This window comes from Ranitomeya imitator, chromosome 6 (genome assembly GCF_032444005.1).
Source record: "Ranitomeya imitator isolate aRanImi1 chromosome 6, aRanImi1.pri, whole genome shotgun sequence".
Lineage (NCBI taxonomy): Eukaryota > Metazoa > Chordata > Amphibia > Anura > Dendrobatidae > Ranitomeya > Ranitomeya imitator.
The window spans coordinates 10,324,829-10,351,033 of record NC_091287.1 but is presented as its reverse complement, the minus strand read 5'-3'; the positions used below and the strand labels follow the sequence as shown (position 1 = coordinate 10,351,033).

Genomic DNA, 26,205 nt, shown 5'->3' with positions numbered 1-26,205 from the left:
GGGCGCACGGCAGGGCTCAGAAGGGAGGGAGCACAGATTGACATTTTGAACGCAACATTGGCTGGAATCAATGGTGGCGCCATGTCACAATGGAGACCCCTGATCTGCCTAAACAGTGGAAACCCCCAATTCTAACTACAACCCTAACGCAGCCCTAAATCCCAAACCTAACCATAACCACAATCACAACCCTAACCGCAACCGTAACCCGAGCCCCAACCCTAACTACAAACAATGGAAATAAATACATTTTTTATTATTTTTTACCTAACTAATGGATTGATAAAGGGGGGAAGATTTACTATTTTTTTTTATTTTGATCGCTGTGATAGGGTCAATCACAGTGATCAAAATGAACCAATAGGAAAAATCTCCTATTGTTTTTGGGTGCCAGCTGGTAGATCTCGGCGGGCGCACTGCGCATTCACCCGCCATTTTCTTACAAGGAAGAAGACGCCGCTGGCCGGGGGGACAGAGCAGGAGGATCCGGGGATGGTGGAGGTGTCGGGCGGGTTCAGGGGACCCCATTTCTCTCTCTTCTGGTATGCTGGATCAAATAAATGGGAAATCTGACTCTTTTTTGTGATCGCCGTTATTTGGTGAATAATGGTGATCACAACACTGGGGTCAGTAAAAACCGTCCTGAATCATGTTCTCCAGGGTCTCAGCTACGCCCGGTACCCAGAGATTTTCCGACGCTGGGGGGGACTATACACTTATTTCTTAACGCTGTTAAAAAGCATTTTGGAAGTTGTTAAGGGGTTAAAGTTCATGTCCTTTTCACAAAGGTGGTGCGGCCAGTCATGGGAGTCACCATGTGAGTTCGCACTAGAAGCTTTGGCCCTACTGGGCTCACTGGGTTTTATCGCTAGGCCGCAGTCACTGACACTCCACAGGCGCCACTCTGGGAGGAATGTGAGCGGTGCACCCTGGGAGACACCACAACCTCCATGTTTATCTACTATATAATTGTCTAAGGGTCACTTCCGTCTTTCTGTCACAGATATTCATTGGTCGCGGCCTCTGTCTGTCATGGAATCCCGCATCGCTGATTGGTCTCGCCAGCTGCCTGTCATGGCTGCCGCGACTAGTGATGGCCACAGTCCGATTAGTCCCTCCCTACTCCCCTGCAGTCAGCGCCCGGCGGCCGCTCCATACTCCCCACAGTCACCGCTCACACAGGGTTAATGCCAGCGGTAATGGACCGCGTTATACCGCGGGTAACTCACTCCGCTACCGCCGCTATTAACCCTGTGTGACCAAGTTTTTACTATTAGTGCTGCCTATGCAGCGTCAATAGTAAGAGGATGTAATGTTAAAAATAATTTAAAAAAAAAATCATTATATAATCACCTTCCACCGCCTTTCTCGCTCCTCGCGACACTCCGGTAACCGCTCCATGCAAGCGGCAAGTTCCGGTGGCCAGGATGGTATGCGAGAAGGACCTGCCATGACGTCACGGGTCCTGCGTTACCAACCCTGGGACCAGAAGCTGCCGAGTGCACCGCACACAGGAGACATGACTACAAAGACTCCATCGGAAGGTGAGTATATGTTTATTTTTTAACCTGTGACATACGTGGCTGGGCAATATACTACGTCACTGGGCAATATACTACGTGGCTGGGCAATATACTACGTGGTTGGGCAATATACTACGTCACTGGGCAATATACTACGTGGCTGGGCAATATACTACGTCACTGGGCAATATACTACGTGGTTGGGCAATATACTACGTGGCTGGGCAATATACTACGTGGCTGGGCAATATACTACGTGGCTGGGCAATATACTACGTGGCTGGGCAATATACTACGTGGCTGGGCAATATACTACGTGGCTGGGCAATATACTACGTGGCTGGGCAATATACTACGTGGCTGGGCAATATACTACGTGGCTGGGCAATATACTACGTGGCTGTGCTATATACTACGTGGCTGTGCTATATACTACGTGACTGGGCAATATACTACGTGGCTGGGCAGTATACTACGTGACTGGGCAATATACTACGTGGCTGGGCAATATACTACGTGGCTGGGCAATATACTACGTGGCTGGGCAATATACTACGTGGCTGAGCAATATACTACGTGGACATGCATATTCTAGAATACCCGATGCGTTAGAATCGGGCCACCATCTAGTAGTGTTATATAATAAATCCAGGACATAGGCTACAAGTGTCACATTCCTTGTGTCAGCCACTCATGACCAATAGACAACGCCAGAAGCCTCTTACCTGGGCCAAGGAGAAGAAGAACCGGACTGTTGTCAGTGGTCCAAGGTGTTGTGTTCAGATGAAAGTACATTTTGCATTTCATTTGGAAACCAAGGTCCCAGAGTCTGGAGGAAGAGTGGAGGCCACAATCCGAGCTTCTGGAGGTCTGGTGTGAAGTCTCCACAATCAGTGATGGTTTGGGGGCCATGTCATCTGCTGGTGTAGGTCCACTGTGTTTTATCAAGACCAAAGTCAGCGCAGCCGTCTACCAGGACATTGTAGAGCACTTCATGCTTCCCTCTGCCGACAAGATTTTTGGAGATGGAAATATCATTCTCCAGCAGGACTCGGCCCCTGTCCACACGGCCAAAAGTACCAATACCTGGTGTAAAAACAACAGTATCACTGGGCTGGATTGGCAGCAAACTCACCTGACCTTAAACCCATAGAGAATCTATGGAGTATTGTCAAGAGGAAGATGAGACACCAGACCCAACAATGCAGACGAGCTGAAGGCTGCTATCAAAGCAACCTGGGCTTCCATACCACGCCAAGTATTCAGCGCATTTACTGATCATACATTTCAGTAGGACATTTCAGATTTTACAATCATTTTTCAAGCTGGTGTTATAAAGTATTCTAATTTACTGAGATAATGACTTCTGGGTTTTCATTGGCTGTAAGCCATAATCATCAACATTAACAGAAATAAACACGTGAAATAGATCACTCTGTGTGTAATGACTATAGAATATAGGAGATTCACTTTTTGCATTGAAGAACTGAAATAAGTTCACTTTGTGATGATATTCTAATTTAGTGAGAAGCTCCTGTTAGTCTTCTTGTATATTCTGTGACACTGGGCTATAGTGGCTATACTGGGCTATACTGGGCTATACTGGGCTATACTGGTAGCTTCTTTGAACATTATTGTGGTGACCATTGGGGATTATTTGGTGTTTCTGGACAGATGAGTTTAGGTTTGGCGTGCAGTATTATACATGTTTGTCTGTTCGTACATATAAATGTCACCATGTCGCGCTTTCCTCGTGTGTGTATCGTACTCGCAGTGTTCTCCGCTCCTGCACTAATAAGGTAGCAGCCGGCCGACCATCGCGCACAGACTGCCGCACAGACAACATTCCTGATTTTCACCCAGATTTCCCAGAATCGGTCTCTGAGCCGTGGATTCCGGGCCGGTCTCAGTCACCAGCGGCCACGTCTGATCCTAATCTGTCAGGATGATGGGGGTTACAGACTTCATTATAACCGTCTTAGTGACAGGCTGCCAAGTCGCCTGGCTCCTCGCCCGCCCGCCGCCGCCGCCGGAGGAATGTGAGCGCTGCACCCTGGGACACAACACAACTTCCTTGTTTATGGTCTTAGATAATAAATGGTTTCAACTAGAAGCATTTAAGTCGTGCAGAACACCTGACGAGGGGGAGGTGAGTCCTGTGTGTACAGTATATAGAGTATATAGGGGTCCTGTGTGTACAGTATATAGGGGTCCTGTGTGTACAGTATAAAGAGTATATAGGGGTCCTGTGTGTACAGTATATAGAGTATATAGGGGTCCTGTGTGTACAGTATATAGAGTATATAGGGGTCCTGTGTGTACAGTATATAGAGTATATAGGGGTCCTGTGTGTACAGTATATAGAGTATATAGGGGTCCTGTGTGTACAGTATATAGAGTATATAGGGGTCCTGTGTGTACAGTATATAGGGGTCCTGTGTGTACAGTATATAGAGTATATAGGGGTCCTGTGTGTACAGTATACAGGGGTCCTGTGTGTACAGTATATAGAGTATATAGGGGTCCTGTGTGTACAGTATATAGAGTATATAGGGGTCCTGTGTGTACAGTATATAGAGTATATAGGGGTCCTGTGTGTACAGTATATAGGGGTCCTGTGTGTACAGTATAAAGAGTATATAGGGGTCCTGTGTGTACAGTATATAGGGGTCCTGTGTGTACAGTATATAGAATATATAGGGGTCCTGTGTGTACAGTATATAGGGGTCCTGTGTGTACAGTATATAGAGTATATAGGGGTCCTGTGTGTACAGTATATAGGGGTCCTGTGTGTACAGTATATAGAGTATATAGGGGTCCTGTGTGTACAGTATATAGGGGTCCTGTGTGTACAGTATATAGAGTACATAGGGGTCCTGTGTGTACAGTATATAGAGTATATAGGGGTCCTGTGTGTACAGTATATAGGGTACATAGGGGTCCTGTGTGTACAGTATATAGAGTATATAGGGGTCCTGTGTGTACAGTATATAGGGTATATAGGGGTCCTGTGTGTACAGTATATAGAGTATATAGGGGTCCTGTGTGTACATTATATAGAGTATATAGGGGTCCTGTGTGTACAGTATATAGGGTATATAGGGGTCCTGTGTGTACAGTATAAAGAGTATATAGGGGTCCTGTGTGTACAGTATATAGAGTATATAGGGGTGCTGTGTGTACAGTATATAGAGTATATAGGGGTCCTGTGTGTACAGTATATAGAGTATATAGGGGTCCTGTGTGTACAGTATATAGGGTATATAGGGGTCCTGTGTGTACAGTATATAGGGTATATAGGGGTGCTGTGTGTACAGTATATAGAGTATATAGGGGTCCTGTGTGTACAGTATATAGAGTATATAGGAGTCCTGTGTGTACAGTATATAGGGTATATAGGGGTCCTGTGTGTACAGTATATAGAGTATATAGGGGTCCTGTGTGTACAGTATATAGAGTATATAGGAGTCCTGTGTGTACAGTATATAGGGTATATAGGGGTGCTGTGTGTACAGTATATAGAGTATATAGGGGTCCTGTGTGTACAGTATATAGAGTATATAGGAGTCCTGTGTGTACAGTATATAGGGTATATAGGGGTCCTGTGTGTACAGTATATAGAGTATATAGGGGTGCTGTGTGTACAGTATATAGAGTATATAGGGGTCCTGTGTGTACAGTATATAGAGTATATAGGAGTCCTGTGTGTACAGTATATAGGGTATATAGGGGTCCTGTGTGTACAGTATATAGAGTATATAGGGGTCCTGTGTGTACAGTATATAGAGTATATAGGAGTCCTGTGTGTACAGTATATAGGGTATATAGGGGTCCTGTGTGTACAGTATATAGAGTATATAGGGGTCCTGTGTGTACAGTATATAGGGTATATAGGGGTCCTGTGTGTACAGTATAAAGAGTATATAGGGGTCCTGTGTGTACAGTATAAAGAGTAACATAGTAACATAGTAACATAGTTAGTAAGGCCGAAAAAAGACATTTGTCCATCCAGTTCAGCCTATATTCCGTCATAATAAATCCCCAGATCTACGTCCTTTTACAGAACCTAATAATTGTATGATACAATATTGTTCTGCTCCAGGAAGACATCCAGGCCTCTCTTGAACCCCTCGACTGAGTTCGCCATCACCACCTCCTCAGGCAAGCAATTCCAGATTCTCACTGCCCTAACAGTAAAGAATCCTCTTCTATGTTGGTGGAAAAACCTTCTCTCCTCCAGACGCAAAGAATGCCCCCTTGTGCCCGTCACCTTCCTTGGTATAAACAGATCCTCAGCGAGATATTTGTATTGTCCCCTTATATACTTATACATGGTTATTAGATCGCCCCTCAGTCGTCTTTTTTCTAGACTAAATAATCCTAATTTCGCTAATCTATCTGGGTATTGTAGTTCTCCCATCCCCTTTATTAATTTTGTTGCCCTCCTTTGTACTCTCTCTAGTTCCATTATATCCTTACTGAGCACCGGTGCCCAAAACTGGACACAGTACTCCATGTGCGGTCTAACTAGGGATTTGTACAGAGGCAGTATAATGCTCTCATCATGTGTATCCAGACCTCTTTTAATGCACCCCATGATCCTGTTTGCCTTGGCAGCTGCAGTATATAGGGGTCCTGTGTGTACAGTATATAGAGTACATAGGGGTCCTGTGTGTACAGTATATAGAGTACATAGGGGTCCTGTGTGTACAGTATATAGAGTATATAGGGGTCCTGTGTGTACAGTATATAGAGTATATAGGGGTCCTGTGTGTACAGTATATAGAGTATATAGGGGTCCTGTGTGTACAGTATATAGGGTATATAGGGGTCCTGTGTGTACAGTATAGAGTATATAGGGGTCCTGTGTGTACAGTATATAGGGTATATAGGGGTCCTGTGTGTACAGTATATAGAGTACATAGGGGTCCTGTGTGTACAGTATATAGAGTATATAGGGGTCCTGTGTGTACAGTATATAGAGTATATAGGGGTCCTGTGTGTACAGTATATAGAGTATATAGGGGTCCTGTGTGTACAGTATATAGGGTATATAGGGGTCCTGTGTGTACAGTATAAAGAGTATATAGGGGTCCTGTGTGTACAGTATATAGAGTACATAGGGGTCCTGTGTGTACAGTATATAGAGTACATAGGGGTCCTGTGTGTACAGTATATAGAGTACATAGGGGTCCTGTGTGTACAGTATATAGAGTATATAGGGGTCCTGTGTGTACAGTATATAGGGTATATAGGGGTCCTGTGTGTACAGTATATAGAGTACATAGGGGTCCTGTGTGTACAGTATATAGAGTATATAGGGGTCCTGTGTGTACAGTATATAGAGTATATAGGGGTCCTGTGTGTACAGTATATAGAGTACATAGGGGTCCTGTGTGTACAGTATATAGAGTATATAGGAGTCCTGTGTGTACAGTATATAGGGGTCCTGTGTGTACAGTATATAGAGTACATAGGGGTCCTGTGTGTACAGTATATAGAGTACATAGGGGTCCTGTGTGTACAGTATATAGAGTACATAGGGGTCCTGTGTGTACAGTATATAGAGTATATAGGGGTCCTGTGTGTACAGTATATAGGGTATATAGGGGTCCTGTGTGTACAGTATATAGAGTACATAGGGGTCCTGTGTGTACAGTATATAGAGTATATAGGGGTCCTGTGTGTACAGTATATAGAGTATATAGGGGTCCTGTGTGTACAGTATATAGAGTACATAGGGGTCCTGTGTGTACAGTATATAGAGTATATAGGAGTCCTGTGTGTACAGTATATAGGGGTCCTGTGTGTACAGTATATAGAGTACATAGGGGTCCTGTGTGTACAGTATATAGAGTACATAGGGGTCCTGTGTGTACAGTCCTGTACCCAGTATATACGAGTCCACTGTACAGTATATAGAGTATATATGTCCGGTCTACACAGAGCGGTATACGTAGTATTGTATATATGAATCGGATTGTTCTTCCCGCCACACTTGACTTTTCTTCAGGGTCTTCGTTGTTAAGGAATAAGATAATCGCTGATCTCCACAAAGTGAATATAACAAATATCCGCCCATAATGGGGGAATCCAGCGCTGCGCAGCAGAGGTCACTATTATAATCATTTATTTATAGTCACATTTACCTATTTTATTTGCCCTTCTGCAGTTTGGTTATTTCCTTATGTTCTCCAGGCTTCGGCGAGGTTTAGGGAGCGCTGTGCAGAATCTGGGGGCTGTCACTGACGGTCAGTGACGGCAGTGTATAGGGAGCCTGCGGGCGACACATACAAGAGTATGATATCCAGGGGCGGACATTATGGCAGGGAGTGTATACTACATTCTACAGAAAGGCTCATACATCAGCCCTCGGTGACCGGCTGCGGCTTCATTTACTGCTCTACCAGACAGGCAGTATATAGGGGAAGAAGCGCGTACCAGGCCTGCGTATATACATCCGGCCAGGACTCATCAGAATAATACTATAATAATACGAATGACACAGACAAGTGTGATACTGCAAGGAGCCTCGTCGTGTCTGGGAAATACTGAGGACGCGTGCACTGCGGCCATCAGGATTGTTGCTCTGTGATCCTGCCAGGACACGGTTATTACACTGATGGATATAGGACATTGCCATCCGTGCCGCTCACACCGAGGATCAGAAGAGTAACAAAGTTCTCTGTGATCAGTGGAGTCTGAGGGAAAATACAGCGACTGACGATAATATCAGATAATATCATGTCAGAAAAACTGGAAATGAAAATGGAAATAGCTGATAATATAGAAAATCATTGTAACACCCCAATCGGGGAAAAGACTGGGGCCAGGAAGTTGTCAAAATTACATAATCATCCAGAGCAAACTAAACTAATCCCATCTCTAGGGTTCACCTTCTGCCCTGACATCAAAGTCACAGGGATGTAAATCACAATCATAAATATGCCACTAATCAATACAAATATATAAATGATAAATATGCACCACACTGCCCCTATGTACAAGAATATAACTACTATAATACTGCCCCTATGTACAAGAATATAACTACTATAATACTGCTCCTATGTACAAGAATATAACTACTATAATACTGCTCCTATATACAAGAATATAACTACTATAATACTGCCCCGTATGTACAAAAATATAACTACTATAATACTTCTCCTATACAAGAATATAACTACTATAATACTGCCCCTATGTACAAGAATATAACTACTATAATACTGCCCCTATGTACAAGAATATAACTACTATAATACTGCTCCTATGTACAAGAATATAACTACTATAATACTGCCCCTATGTACAAGAATATAACTACTATAATACTGCTCCTATGTACAAGAATATTACTACTATAATACTGCTCCTATGTACAAGAATATAACTACTATAATACTGCCTCTATGTACAAGAATATAACTACTATAATACTGCCCCGTATGTACAAAAATATAACTACTATAATACTTCTCCTATACAAGAATATAACTACTATAATACTGCCCCTATGTACAAGAATATAACTACTATAATACTGCTCCTATGTACAAGAATATTACTACTATAATACTGCTCCTATGTACAAGAATATAACTACTATAATACTGCCTCTATGTACAAGAATATAACTACTATAATACTGCCCCGTATGTACAAAAATATAACTACTATAATACTTCTCCTATACAAGAATATAACTACTATAATACTGCCCCTATGTACAAGAATATAACTACTATAATACTACCCCCATGTACAAGAATATAACTACTATAATACTGCTCCTATGTACAAGAATATTACTACTATAATACTGCTCCTATGTACAAGTATATAACTACTATAATACTGCTCCTATGTACAAGAATATAACTACTATAATACTGCCCCCTATATACAAGAATATAACTACTATAATACTGCTCCTATGTACAAGAATATAACTACTATAATACTGCTCCTATGTACAAGAATATAACTACTATAATACTGCCCCTATGTACAAGAATATAACTACTATAATACTACCCCCATGTACAAGAATATAACTACTATAATACTGCCCCTATGTACAAGAATATAACTACTATAATACTGCTCCTATGTACAAGAATATTACTACTATAATACTGCTCCTATGTACAAGAATATAACTACTATAATACTGCCCCTATATACAAGAATATAACTACTATAATACTACCCCCATGTACAAGAATATAACTACTATAATACTGCTCCTATGTACAAGAATATTACTACTATAATACTGCTCCTATGTACAAGAATATAACTACTATAATACTGCCCCTATATACAAGAATATAACTACTATAATACTACCCCCATGTACAAGAATATAACTACTATAATACTGCCCCTATGTACAAGAATATAACTACTATAATACTGCCCCTATGTACAAGAATATAACTACTATAATACTGATCCTATGTACAAGAATATAACTACTATAATACTGCCCCTATGTACAAGAATATAACTACTATAATACTGCTCCTATGTACAAGAATATTACTACTATAATACTGCTCCTATGTACAAGTATATAACTACTATAATACTGCTCCTATGTACAAGAATATAACTACTATAATACTGCTCCTATGTACAAGAATATAACTACTATAATACTGCCCCTATGTACAAGAATATAACTACTATAATACTGCTCCTATGTACAGGAATATAACTGCTATAATACTGCCCCTATGTACAAGAATATAACTACTATAATACTGATCCTATGTACAGGAATATAACTACTATAATACTGCTCCTATGTACAAGAATATAACTACTATAATACTGCTCCTATATACAAGAATATAACTACTATAATACTGCCCCGTATGTACAAAAATATAACTACTATAATACTTCTCCTATACAAGAATATAACTACTATAATACTGCCCCTATGTACAAGAATATAACTACTATAATACTGCCCCTATGTACAAGAATATAACTACTATAATACTGCTCCTATGTACAAGAATATAACTACTATAATACTGCCCCTATGTACAAGAATATAACTACTATAATACTGCTCCTATGTACAAGAATATTACTACTATAATACTGCTCCTATGTACAAGAATATAACTACTATAATACTGCCTCTATGTACAAGAATATAACTACTATAATACTGCCCCGTATGTACAAAAATATAACTACTATAATACTTCTCCTATACAAGAATATAACTACTATAATACTGCCCCTATGTACAAGAATATAACTACTATAATACTACCCCCATGTACAAGAATATAACTACTATAATACTGCTCCTATGTACAAGAATATTACTACTATAATACTGCTCCTATGTACAAGTATATAACTACTATAATACTGCTCCTATGTACAAGAATATAACTACTATAATACTGCCCCCTATATACAAGAATATAACTACTATAATACTGCTCCTATGTACAAGAATATAACTACTATAATACTGCTCCTATGTACAAGAATATAACTACTATAATACTGCCCCTATTTACAAGAATATAACTACTATAATACTACCCCCATGTACAAGAATATAACTACTATAATACTGCCCCTATGTACAAGAATATAACTACTATAATACTGCTCCTATGTACAAGAATATTACTACTATAATACTGCTCCTATGTACAAGAATATAACTACTATAATACTGCCCCTATATACAAGAATATAACTACTATAATACTACCCCCATGTACAAGAATATAACTACTATAATACTGCTCCTATGTACAAGAATATTACTACTATAATACTGCTCCTATGTACAAGAATATAACTACTATAATACTGCCCCTATATACAAGAATATAACTACTATAATACTACCCCCATGTACAAGAATATAACTACTATAATACTGCCCCTATGTACAAGAATATAACTACTATAATACTGCCCCTATGTACAAGAATATAACTACTATAATACTGATCCTATGTACAAGAATATAACTACTATAATACTGCCCCTATGTACAAGAATATAACTACTATAATACTGCTCCTATGTACAAGAATATTACTACTATAATACTGCTCCTATGTACAAGTATATAACTACTATAATACTGCTCCTATGTACAAGAATATAACTACTATAATACTGCCCCTATGTACAAGAATATAACTACTATAATACTGCCCCTATGTACAGGAATATAACTGCTATAATACTGCCCCTATGTACAAGAATATTACTACTATAATACTGCTCCTATGTACAAGAATATTACTACTATAATACTGCTCCTATGTACAGGAATATAACTACTATAATACTGCCCCTATGTACAAGAATATAACTACTATAATACTGCCCCTATGTACAAGAATATAACTACTATAATACTGCTCCTATGTACAAGAATATTACTACTATAATACTGCTCCTATGTACAAGTATATAACTACTATAATACTGCTCCTATGTACAAGAATATAACTACTATAATACTGCTCCTATGTACAAGAATATAACTACTATAATACTGCCCCTATGTACAAGAATATAACTACTATAATACTGCTCCTATGTACAAGAATATTACTACTATAATACTGCCCCCTATATACAAGAATATAACTACTATAATACTGCTCCTATGTACAAGAATATAACTACTATAATACTGCCCCTATGTACAAGAATATAACTACTATAATACTGCCTCCTATGTACAAGAATATAACTACTATAATACTGCTCCTATGTACAAGAATATATCTACTATAATACTGCTCCTATGTACAAGAATATATCTACTATAATACTGCCCCTATATACAAGAATATAACTACTATAATACTGCCCCCTATGTACAAGAATATAACTACTATAATTCTGCCCCTATGTACAAGAATATAACTACTATAATACTGATCCTATACAAGAATATTACTATTATAATACTGCTCCTATGTACAGGAATATAACTGCTATAATACTGCTCCCCATGTACAAGAATATAACTACTATAATACTGATCCTATACAAGAATATAACTACTATAATACTGCTCCTATATACAGGAATATAACTGCTATAATACTGCCCCTATGTACAAAAATATAACTACTATAATACTGCCCCCATGTACAGAAATATAACTACTATAATACTGCCCCTATGTACAAGAATATAACTGCAGAGCTGCACTCACTATTCTGCTGGTGCAGTCACTGTGTACATACATTACATTACTGATCCTGAGTTACATCTTGCATTATCTTCCAGAGCTGCACTCAGGGCCAGACTGGCCATCAGGCACTTCTGGCAAATGCCAGAAGGGCCGGTGCCAGCAGTGGGCCGCTCGATCTGCCTCCCCCCGCCGACTCACCCCCCCACCGTCGCATTCAACTATACCGGCGTCTATGACGCCAATGCAGTTGAATGCAATGATGGAGGAGAGAGCGTCTACAGACGCTCCCTCTCCCATCATTCCCCGCTCCGCCTCTGACACTGCGGGTTTGCGATGACGTCATATCATCGCGCACCTGCTGTGTCCCGGGCAGACTGCAGCCGCTGAGACAGGAGCAGGAAGTACGAGGAAAGGTGAGGAGTGTTTTTTTTTTTTTTACTGGACTGTGGGACCATTCTCGGGGGGAGTATATAGTACTCTGTGGGCTGTGCTGTATATAGTACTGTGTGGGCTGTGCTGTATATAGTACTGTGTGGGCTGTGCTGTATATAGTACTCTGTGGGCTGTGCTGTATATAGTACTGTGTGGGCTGTGCTGTATATAGTACTCTGGGCTGTGCTGTATATACTACTGTGTGGGCTGTGCTGTATATACTACTGTGTGGGCTGTGCTGTATATACTACTGTGTGGGCTGTGCTGTATATAGTACTGTGTGGGCTGTGCTGTATATAGTACTCTGTGGGCTGTGCTGTATATAGTACTGTGTGGGCTGTGCTGTATATAGTACTCTGTGGGCTGTGCTGTATATAGTACTGTGTGGGCTGTGCTGTATATAGTACTCTGGGCTGTGCTGTATATACTACTGTGTGGGCTGTGCTGTATATACTACTGTGTGGGCTGTGCTGTATATACTACTGTGTGGGCTGTGCTGTATATAGTACTGTGTGGGCTGTGCTGTATATAGTACTCTGTGGGCTGTACTGTATATAGTACTCTGTGGGCTGTACTGTATATACTACTGTGTGGGCTGTGCTGTATATACTACTGTGTGGGCTGTGCTGGATATAGTACTCTGTGGGCTGTGCTGGATATAGTACTCTGTGGGCTGTGCTGTATATAGTTCTCTGTGGGCTGTGCTGTATATACTACTGTGTGGGCTGTGCTGTATATACTACTGTGTGGGCTGTGCTGTATATACTACTGTGTGGGCTGTGCTGTATATACTACTGTGTGGGCTGTGCTGTATATAGTACTGTGTGGGCTGTGCTGTATATACTACTGTGTGGGCTGTGCTGTATATAGTACTCTGTGGGCTGTGCTGTATATAGTACTCTGTGGGCTGTGCTGTATATAGTACTCTGTGGGCTGTGCTGTATATAGTACTCTGGGCTGTACTGTATATAGTACTCTGTGGGCTGTGCTGTATATAGTACTCTGGGCTGTGCTGTATATAGTACTATGTGGGCTGTGCTGTATATAGTACTCTGGGCTGTGCTGTATATAGTACTCTGTGGGCTGTGCTGTATACTACTGTGTGGGCTGTGCTGTATATAGCACTCTGTGGGCTGTACTGTATATAGTACTCTGGGCTGTGCTGTATATAGTACTTTGTGGGCTGTGCTGTATACTACTGTGTGGGCTGTGCTGGATATAGTACTCTGTGGGCTGTGCTGTATACTACTGTGTGGGCTGTGCTGGATATAGTACTCTGTGGGCTGTGCTGTATATAGTACTCTGGGCTGTGCTGTATATAGTACTCTGTGGGCTGTGCTGTATATAGTACTCTGGGCTGTGCTGTATATAGTACTCTGGGCTGTGCTGTATATAGTACTCTGTGGGCTGTGCTGTATACTACTGTGTGGGCTGTGCTGCATATACTACTGTGTGGGCTGTGCTGTATATACTACTGTGTGGGCTTTGCTGTATATACTACTGTGTGGGCTGTGCTGTATATACTACTGTGTGGGCTGTGCTGTATACTGCTGCGTGGGCTGTGTTATCTACTACGCGGGCTGTGCTATATTATGCAGGCCGTGCTATATACTATGCGGGTTGTGCTATATACTATGCGGGGTTTGTTATATAGTATGGGGAGTATATTATATTCTATGAGGGAGGCCATGTTTTGTACTATGTGGCTGTGTTATATACTATTGTGGGGGTATATTATATTCTATGGGGAGGCTGTGTTATATACTATGGGGGGCTGCATTATATTCTATGGGGGCTACATTATATATTATGGGGAGGTAGACTATATTCTATTCTATGGGGGGTTACATTATACTCTGTGGGGTGACTGCATTATACTCTGTGGGGTGGCTGCAATATACTCTGTGGGGTGGCTGCAATATACTCTGTGGGGTGGCTGCAATATACTCTGTGGGGTGGCTGCAATATACTCTGTGTGGCGGCTGCATTATACTCTGTGGGGCGGCTGCATTATACTCTGTGGGGCGGCTGCATTATACTCTGTGGGGCGGCTGCATTATACTCTGTGGGGCGGCTGCATTATACTCTGTGGGGCGGCTGCATTATACTCTGTGGGGCGGCTGCATTATACTCTGTGGGGCGGCTGCATTATACTCTGTGGGGCGGCTGCATTATACTCTGTGGGGCGGCTGCATTATACTCTGTGGGGCGGCTGCATTATACTCTGTGGGGCGGCTGCATTATACTCTGTGGGGAGGCTGCATTATACTCTGTGGGGAGGCTGCATTATACTCTGTGGGGAGGCTGCATTATACTCTGTGGGGTGGCTACATTATACTCTGTGAGGTGGCTGCATTATACTCTGTGGGGTGGCTACATTATACTCTGTGAGGTGGCTGCATTATACTGTATCGAGGACTATGGGGAATATGTTATACTATATGAAGAACTATGGGGTGCATGATACTATGGGAAGTGAATTGTACTACATGGATGACTATGGCGGTGCATTATACTATATGGAGCACTATGAGGAGTGTATTATCCTATATGGAGGACTATGAGGAGTGTATTATACTATATGGAGCACTATGAGGAGTGTATTATCCTATATGGAGGACTATGGGGAGTGTATTATACTATATGGAGGACTGTGGTGCACATTATCATATATATGGAGGACTATTGGGTGTATTTTACTAAACAAGTAAAATGCTGCATATTCAGATTGTTTTTGCAGGAACAAAAATCCTTGTTCTCAGCAGCACATCGCCAGCGTAAACGGTAGATGTGCTGCTGATAACATGATCCTGTATTGTGATCTGTTAGTGATCGTTCTGCCGATCAAACTCATTTAGCGGCCTGAAGCGCTTGTAAATACAACCGAAATGCTTTTGTGTAATGTGCAATATGTTAGCATTTTGGGCCCCATTTTAAACTTTGCCTAGGGCCTCACTTTGCCTAAAACCGGCCCTGCCTACAAGTGTACAAAGATAATATACAGACACCATGTGACAAGTGGCCTGTGTAACTTCAAATGCCAGGGCTGAATTTTAGTCCCAGTCCGGCCCTGTCTGCACTCACTATTCTGCTGGTGCAGTCACTGTGTACATACATTACATTACTGATCCTGAGTTACATCCTGTATTATACCCCAGAGCTGCGCTCACTATTCTGCTGGTGCAGTCACTGTGTACATACATTACATTACTGATCCTGAGTTACATCCTGTATTGTACCCCAGAGCTGCACTCACTATTCTGCTCGTGCAGTCACTGTGTACATACATTACATTACTGGTCCCGAGTTACATCCTGTATTATACTCCAGAGCTGCACTCACTATTCTGCTGGTGCTGTCACTGTGTACATACATTACTGATCCTGAGTTACATCCTGTATTATACTCCAGAGCTGCACTCACTATTCTGCTGGTGCAGTCACTGTGTGTACATACATTACATTACTGATCCTGAGTTACATCCTGTATTATACTCCAGAGCTGCACTCACTATTCTGCTGGTGCTGTATATACTACTGTGTGGGCTGTGCTGTATATACTACTGTGTGGGCTGTGCTGTATATACTACTGTGTGGGCTGTGCTGTATATACTACTGTGTGGGCTGTGCTGTATACAGTACTCTGTGGGCTGTGCTGTATATACTACTCTGTGGGCTGTGCTGTATATACTACTGTGTGGGCTGTGCTGTATATACTACTGTGTGGGCTGTGCTGTATATAGTACTCTGTGGGCTGTGCTGTATACAGTACTCTGTGGGCTGTGCTGTATATACTACTCTGTGGGCTGTGCTGTATATACTACTGTGTGGGCTGTGCTGTATATACTACTGTGTGGGCTGTGCTGTATTATTATTATTATACATTTTTATAGCGCCATTTATTCCATGGCGCTTTACATGTGAATACGGGGCAAATATAGACAAATACATTAAACATGAGCAGATAACAAGGCACACGAGTACATAAGGAGGGAGGACCCTGCCCGCGAGGGCTCACAGTCTGCAGGGGGTGGGTGAGGATACACTAGGAGAGGGCTGTGTGGGCTGTGCTGTATATAGTACTCTGTGGGCTGTACGGTATATAGTACTCTGGGCTGTGCTGTATACAGTACTCTGTGGGCTGTGCTGTATATAGTACTCTGTGGGCTGTGCTGTATATAGTACTCTGTGGGCTGTGCTGAATATACTACTGTGTGGGCTGTGCTGTATATACTACTGTGTGGGCTGTGCTGTATATACTACTGTGTGGGCTGTGCTGTATATACTACTGTGTGGGCTGTGCTGTATATACTACTGTGTGGGCTGTGCTGTATATACTACTGTGTGGGCTGTGCTGTATATAGTACTGTGTGGGCTGTACTGTATATAGTACTGTGTGGGCTGTGCTGTATATACTACTCTGTGGGCTGTGCTGTATATAGTACTCTGTGGGCTGTGCTGTATATAGTACTCTGTGGGCTGTGCTGTATATAGTACTCTGTGGGCTGTGCAGTATATAGTACTCTGTTGGCTGTGCTGTATATAGTACTCTGTGGGCTGTGCTGTATACAGTACTCTGTGGGCTGTGCTGTATATACTACTGTGTGGGCTGTGCTGTATATACTACTGTGTGGGCTGTGCTGTATATACTACTGTGTGGGCTGTGCTGTATATAGTACTTTGTGGGCTGTGCTGTATATAGTACTCTGTGGGCTGTGCAGTATATAGTACTCTGTTGGCTGTGCTGTATATAGTACTCTGTGGGCTGTGCTGTATACAGTACTCTGTGGGCTGTGCTGTATATACTACTGTGTGGGCTGTGCTGTATATACTACTGTGTGGGCTGTGCTGTATATACTACTGTGTGGGCTGTGCTGTATATACTACTGTGTGGGCTGTGCTGTATATACTACTGTGTGGGCTGTGCTGTATACTGCTGTGTGGGCTGTGCTGTATATACTACTGTGTGGGCTGTGCTGTATATACTACTGTGTGGGCTGTGCTGTATACTGCTGTGTGGGCTGTTTTATCTACTACGCGGGCTGTGCTATATTATGCAGGCCGTGCTATATACTATGCGGGCTTTGTTATATACTATGGGGAGTATATTATATTCTATGAGGGAGGCCATGTTTTATACTATGTGGCTGTGTTATATACTATTGTGGGGGTATATTATATTCTATGAGGAGGCTGTGTTATATACTATGGGGGGCTGCATTATATTCTATGGGGGCTACATTATATATTATGGGGAGGTGGGCTATATTATATTCTATGGGGGGTTACATTATACTCTGTGGGGTGGCTGCAATATACTCTGTGGGGTGGCTGCAATATACTCTGTGGGGTGGCTGCAATATACTCTGTGGGGCGGCTGCAATATACTCTGTGGGGCGGCTGCAATATACTCTGTGGGGAGGCTGCATTATACTCTGTGGGGAGGCTGCATTATACTGTATCGAGGACTATGGGGAATATGTTATACTATATGAAGAACCATGGGGTGCATGATACTATTGGAAGTGAATTGTACTACATGGATGACTATGGCAGTGCATTATACTATATGGAGGACTATGAGGAGAGTATTATCCTATATGGAGGACTATGAGGAGTGTATTATACTATATGGAGGACTATGAGGAGTGTATTATACTATATGGAGCACTATGAGGAGTGTATTATACTATATGGAGGACTATGAGGAGTGTATTATACTATATGGAGCACTATGAGGAGTGTATTATACTATATGGAGGACTATGAGGAGTGTATTATACTATATGGAGGACTATGAGGAGTGTATTATACTATATGGAGGACTATGAGGAGTGTATTATACTATATGGAGGACTATGAGGAGTGTATTATCCTATATGGAGCACTATGAGGAGTGCATTATCCTATATGGAGGACTATGAGGAGTGTATTATACTATATGGAGCACTATGAGGAGTGTATTATCCTATATGGAGGACTATGGGGAGTGTATTATACTATATGGAGGACTGTGGTGCACATTATCATATATATGGAGGACTATGGGGTGTATTTTACTAAACAAGTAAAATGCTGCATATTCAGATTGTTTTTGCAGGAACAAAAATCCTTGTTCTCAGCAGCACATCGCCGGTGTAAACTGTAGATGTGCTGCTGATAACATGATCCTGTATGGTGATCTGTTAGTGATCGTTCTGCCGATCAAACTCATTTAGCTGCCTGAAGCGCTTGTAAATACAACCGAAATGCTTTTGTGTAATGTGCAATATGTTAGCATTTTGGGCCCCATTTTAAAGTTTGCCTAGGGCCCCACTTTGCCTAAAACCGGCCCTGCCTACAAGTGTACAAAGATAATATACAGTCACCATGTGACAAGTGGCCTGTGTAACTTCAAATGCCAGGGCTGAATTTTAGTCCCAGTCCGGCCCTGGCTGCACTCACTATTCTGCTGGTGCAGTCACTGTGTACATACATTACATTACTGATCCTGAGTTACATCCTGTATTATACCCCAGAGCTGCACTCACTATTCTGCTGGTGCAGTCACTGTGTACATACATTACATTACTGGTCCTGAGTTACATCCTGTATTATACTCCAGAGCTGCACTCACTATTCTGCTGGTGCAGTCACTGTGAACATACATTACTGATCCCGAGTTACATCCTGTATTATACTCCAGAGCTGCACTCACTATTCTGCTGGTGCAGTCACTGTGTACATACATTACATTACTGATCCTGAGTTACATCCTGTATTATACTCCAGAGCTGCACTCACTATTCTGCTGGTGCAGTCACTGTGTACATACATTACATTACTGATCCTGAGTTACATCCTGTATTATGCTCCAGAGCTGCACTCACACTTTGGAAAATTAAAATTATTTCATTTTTTTTTTTCATGTGACTGATGTACAGATTTGTGACTTTCCTTCTGTGTGGTGTTGGACATTATCAGGAGATACTTTCTTTCAAACTGTCACAGATTTTGCAATGGAACGTCCGGCCCCTGGAAACCATTTCATAATCCCAGTGACCGTCAGTTGTTGTCACAATCGCTTCCTTTTTCCCAAATTGTGAAGACAAAAATTCTCATGTAAATATTTCTAAGAAAAGCAAAAATCTGAGGTCATCAATAAATGTCACCAACTCTTCAGAACGTCGTCACCGGGAAGAAGGGTAAATTCATAAATCTTCTAATAATTATCTATGTACAGCCGGTATAACCCGGGTATCTCCTGTATATAATTATATATGTACAGCCGGTATAACCTGGGCATCTCCTGTATATAATGATATGTGTATCTGTGACATAGCTTTTTGTATTATGATATTCAGTAAATTGTAAGATACTTTTCAGAATATTTCCTTATTAATTTTTAGGAAATTTTGTAAGATTGGTGTGTTCTGGAGGAAAAATATTTGGAATGAATCATGAATCACTGTATACAGGGAGCTCCCCCTAGTGGTGGCTGCAGACAGGATCTTATGTATCTCTGTATACAGGGAGCTCCCCCTAGTGGTGGCTGCAGACAGAATCTTATCATGTATCTCTGTATACAGGGAGCTCCCCCTAGTGGTGGCTGCAGACAGAATCTTATCATGTATCTCTGTATACAGGGAGCTCCCCCTAGTGGTGGCTGCAGACAGTATCTTATCATGTATCTCTGTATACAGGGAGCTCCCCCTAGTGGTGGCTGCAGACAGGATCTTATCATGTATCTCTGTATACAGGGAGCTCCCCCTAGTGGTGGCTGCAGACAGGATCTTATCATGTATCTCTGTATACAGAGAGCTCCCCCTAGTGGTGGCTGCAGACAGAATCTTATGTATCTCTGTATACAGGGAGCTCCCCCTAGTGGTGGCTGCAGACAGGATCTTATCATGTATCTCTGTATACAGGGAGCTCCCCCTAGTGGTGGCTGCAGACAGAATCTTATCATGTATCTCTGTATACAGGGAGCTCCCCCTAGTGGTGGCTGCAGACAGGATCTTATCATGTATCTCTGTATACAGAGAGCTCCCCCTAGTGGTGGCTGCAGACAGAATCTTATCATGTATCTCTGTATACAGGGAGCTCCCCCTAGTGGTGGATGCAGACAGGACCTTATCATGTATCTCTGTATACAGGGAGCTCCCCCTAGTGGTGACTGCAGACAGGATCTTATCATGTATCTCTGTATACAGGGAGCTCCCCCTAGTGGTGGCTGCAGACAGGATCTTATGTATCTCTGTATATAGGGAGCTCCCCCTAGTGGTGACTGCAGACAGGATCTTATCATGTATCTCTGTATACAGGGAGCTCCCCCTAGTGGTGGCTGCAGACAGGATATTGTCATGTCAAATAAATAAAGCAGCACACTGCGGCGCTAAAACATGCAAACATGAAAATTGAACTGCATTACTGCACTAGAAATATGAAAAAATGAGAGCGTTTAGCGCATAAATTGGCCAATTCATGTGTACCTGGTAGCCACATTAGGGCATCTCTCGTATACCAGGTCCTACACTTTCCTTTCCTTGCTGAGAATAAATGTCTTCATGTGAATGGGAACCTGTGAAACCTCTTCTTAGACTAAATTTCTCTCTCTGTGGAGGGGTATTAGACCTGCTGTAATTAAAACACATGTGGCGTTTGATACCGTGCCGCACATGAGGTTGGTACACAAAATGAGAATGCTTGGTCTGGGGGAAAATGTGTGTAAATGGGTTAGTAACTGGCTTAGTGATAGAAAGCAGAGGGTGGTTATAAATGGTATAGTCTCTAACTGGGTCGCTGTGACCAGTGGGGTACCGCAGGGGTCGGTATTGGGACCTGTTCTCTTCAACATATTCATTAATGATCTGGTAGAAGGTTTACACAGTAAAATATCGATATTTGCAGATGATACAAAACTATGTAAAGCAGTTAATACAAGAGAAGATAGTATTCTGCTACAGATGGATCTGGATAAGTTGGAAACTTGGGCTGAAAGGTGGCAGATGAGGTTTAACAATGATAAATGTAAGGTTATACACATGGGAAGAGGGAATCAATATCACCATTACACACTGAACGGGAAACCACTGGGTAAATCTGACAGGGAGAAGGACTTGGGGATCCTAGTTAATGATAAACTTACCTGGAGCAGCCAGTGCCAGGCAGCAGCTGCCAAGGCAAACAGGATCATGGGGTGCATTAAAAGAGGTCTGGATACACATGATGAGAGCATTATACTGCCTCTGTACAAATCCCTAGTTAGACCGCACATGGAGTACTGTGTCCAGTTTTGGGCACCGGTGCTCAGGAAGGATATAATGGAACTAGAGAGAGTACAAAGGAGGGCAACAAAATTAATAAAGGGGATGGGAGAACTACAATACCCAGATAGATTAGCGAAATTAGGATTATTTAGTCTAGAAAAAAGACGACTGAGGGGCGATCTAATAACCATGTATAAGTATATAAGGGGACAATACAAATATCTCGCTGAGGATCTGTTTATACCAAGGAAGGTGACGGGCACAAGGGGGCATTCTTTGCGTCTGGAGGAGAGAAGGTTTTTCCACCAACATAGAAGAGGATTCTTTACTGTTAGGGCAGTGAGAATCTGGAATTGCTTGCCTGAGGAGGTGGTGATGGCGAACTCAGTCGAGGGGTTCAAGAGAGGCCTGGATGTCTTCCTGGAGCAGAACAATATTGTATCATACAATTATTAGGTTCTGTAGAAGGACGTAGATCTGGGTATTTATTATGATGGAATATAGGCTGAACTGGATGGACAAATGTCTTTTTTCGGCCTTACTAACTATGTTACTATGTTACTATGTTACTATGTGGCTAAGAGGCGGAGTGCTCAGTCAGAAGGCTACAGAATACAAATTTCAAAAAACTGACCGTTGAAATTTATATTCACTAGCCTTCTGGCTGAGCACTCCGCCTCTTAGCCACATGCGAGAATCAGAGCACAGGTGCAGAGAAGACGGAGAAAGTAATGTGTCCATGTCTGTTGTGAATTCTGTTGTCAAGCTCCCTCCTGTGGTCATGAATGGTACTTTGGCTGGTTCTGTCCATGGGCTTCCTCTGTTGGTTGTGAGTGGGGCTGCGGCTTCTGAGTTTCCTTCCACAGGTGACGAGGTTAATTCGTTAGCTGGCTGCTCTATTTAACTCTACTTAGATCATTGCTCCATGCCACCTGTCAATGTTCCAATATTGGTCTAGTTCACTCCTGGATTGTTCTTGTGACCTGTCTTCCCAGCAGAAGCTAAGTTCCTGCTTGTTTTTCTTTAGTTTGCTATTTTTCTGTCCAGCTTGCTATTTTGATTTTTGTCTTGCTTGCTGGAAGCTCTGGGACGCAGAGGGAGCACCTCCGCACCGTGAGTCGGTGCGGAGGGTCTTTTGCGCCCTCTGCATGGTCTTTTTGTAGTTTTTTGTGCTGACAGCAAAGTTACCTTTCCTATCCTCAGTCTGTTTAGTAAGTCGGGCCTCACTTTGCTAAATCTATTTCATCTCTGTGTTTGTATTTTCATCTTAACTCACAGTCATTATATGTGGGGGGCTGCCTTTTCCTTTGGGGAATTTCTCTGAGGCAAGGTAGGCTTTATTCTTCTATCTTAGGGCTAGCTAGTTCCTTAGGCTGTGTCGAGTTGCATAGGGAGCGTTAGGAGCAATCCACGGCTATTTCTAGTGTGTGTGATAGGATTAGGGATTGCGGTCAGCAGAGTTCCCACGTCTCAGAGCTCGTCCTATATTATCAGTAACTATCAGGTCATTCCGTGTGCTCTTAACCACCAGGTCCATTAGTGTCCTTACCACCAGGTCATAACAGTACAGGTGGCCCAAAGTATTAATGCATCTCAATAGAGGGATAAGAGAAGTTCTGAGACCATTTTTTTTTCTTTGCAGTGTGTTTTGTCTCTCTTTTCCCCTTTACCTCTCGGTGGTTCAGGATACAGGTGTAGATATGGACATTCAAGGTCTGTCCTCTTGTATGAATAATCTCACTGCAAGGGTACAAAACATTCAAGATTTTGTGGTTCAGAATCCGATGTTAGAGCCTAGGATTCCAATTCCTGATTTGTTTTTTGGGGATAGATCTAAATTTCTGAATTTCAAAAATAATTGTAAATTGTTTCTTGCCTTGAAACCTCGCTCCTCAGGTGACCCTGTTCAACAAGTGAAAATCATTATTTCTTTGTTAAGTGGCGACCTTCAAGACTGGGCATTTTCCCTTGCGCAAGGAGATCCGGCATTGCGTGATGTTGATCCGTTTTTCCTGGCGCTTGGATTGCTTTATGATGAACCTAATTCAGTGGATCAGGCAGAGAAAATCTTGCTGGCTCTGTGTCAGGGTCAGGATGAGATAGAGGTATATTGTCAGAAGTTTAGAAAGTGGTCTGTGCTCACTCAGTGGAATGAATGTGCCCTGGCAGCAATTTTCAGAAAGGGTCTCTCTGAAGCCCTTAAGGATGTCATGGTGGGATTTCCCATGCCTGCTGGTCTGAATGAGTCTATGTCTTTGGCCATTCAGATCGACCGACGCTTGCGTGAGCGTAAAGCTGTGCACCATATGGCGGTATTACCTGAGCATAGGCCTGAGCCTATGCAGTGTGATAGGACTTTGACCAGAGCTGAACGGCAAGAACACAGACGTCGGAATGGGCTGTGTTTTTACTGTGGTGATTCCACTCATGCTATCTCCGATTGTCCTAAGCGCACTAAGCGTTTCGCTAGGTCTGCTACCATTGGTACGGTACAGTCTAAATTTATATTGTCCGTTACTCGGATTTGCTCTTTGTCATCGTATTCTGTTATGGCATTTGTGGATTCAGGCGCTGCCCTGAATTTGATGGAATTGGAGTTTGCCAGGCGCTGTGGTTTTTTCTTGGAGCCCTTGCAGTATTTTATTCCATTGAGAGGAATTGATGCTACACCTTTGGCCAAGAATAAGCCTCAGTACTGGACTCATTTGACCATGTGCATGGCTCCTGCACATCAGGAGGATATTCGCTTTTTGGTGTTGCATAATCTGCATGATGTGGTCGTTTTGGGGTTGCCATGGCTACAGGTCCATAATCCAGTATTGGATTGGAAATCAATGTCTGTGTCCAGCTGGGGTTGTCAGGGGGTACATGGTGATGTTCCATTTTTGTCTATTTCGTCATCCACCCCTTCTGAAGTCCCGGAGTTTTTGTCGGATTACCGGGATGTATTTGATGAGCCCAAATCCAGTGCCCTACCTCCTCATAGGGATTGCGATTGTGCTATTAATTTGATTCCTGGTAGTAAGTTTCCTAAGGGCCGACTGTTCAATTTATCTGTGCCAGAGCACGCCAATATGCGGAGTTATATAAAGGAATCCTTGGAGAATGGTCATATTCGCCCGTCGTCGTCACCATTGGGAGCAGGGTTCTTTTTTGTGGCCAAGAAGGATGGTTCTTTGAGACCTTGTATTGATTACCGCCTTCTTAATAAGATCACAGTTAAATTTCAGTACCCTTTGCCGCTGCTGTCTGATTTGTTTGCTCGGATTAAGGGGGCTTGTTGGTTCACCAAGATAGATCTTCGTGGTGCGTATAATCTTGTGCGTATTAAACAGGGCGATGAATGGAAAACAGCATTTAATACGCCCGAGGGCCATTTTGAGTACCTGGTTATGCCATTCGGGCTTTCCAATGCTCCATCAGTATTTCAGTCCTTTATGCATGACATCTTCCGAGAGTACCTGGATAAATTCCTGATTGTATATTTGGATGATATTTTGGTCTTTTCGGATGATTGGGAGTCTCACGTGAAGCAGGTCAGAATGGTGTTCCAGGTCCTTCGTGCGAATTCTTTGTTTGTGAAGGGGTCAAAGTGTCTCTTTGAAGTTCAGAAGGTGTCAATTTTGGGTTTCATTTTTTCCCCTTCTACTATCGAGATGGACCCTGTTAAAGTCCAGGCCATTTACGATTGGACTCAGCCGACATCTGTGAAGAGCCTGCAGAAGTTCCTGGGCTTTGCTAATTTTTATCGTCGCTTCATCAGTAATTTTTCTAGTGTTGCTAAACCGTTGACT

The 26,205-nt window shown here is 42.2% G+C and overlaps 1 protein-coding gene across 3 annotated transcripts in view; it reads left to right on the top strand.

Annotated features, from left to right (window-relative positions):
- Window positions 1–3,565: 3,565 nt before the first annotated feature.
- ALS2CL (ALS2 C-terminal like) overlaps window positions 3,566–26,205 on the top strand; it is a 178,133-nt gene continuing 155,493 nt past the window's right edge. For 2 of the 3 annotated variants that reach the window (XM_069729131.1, XM_069729128.1), the window contains exon 1: window positions 3,566–3,672. The gene's annotated coding sequence lies outside the window, so the exon portion shown is untranslated. Of the gene's footprint in view, window positions 3,673–20,326; window positions 20,348–26,205 lie in introns of those variants that run through there. The other variant, XM_069729130.1, reaches the window with a different exon arrangement.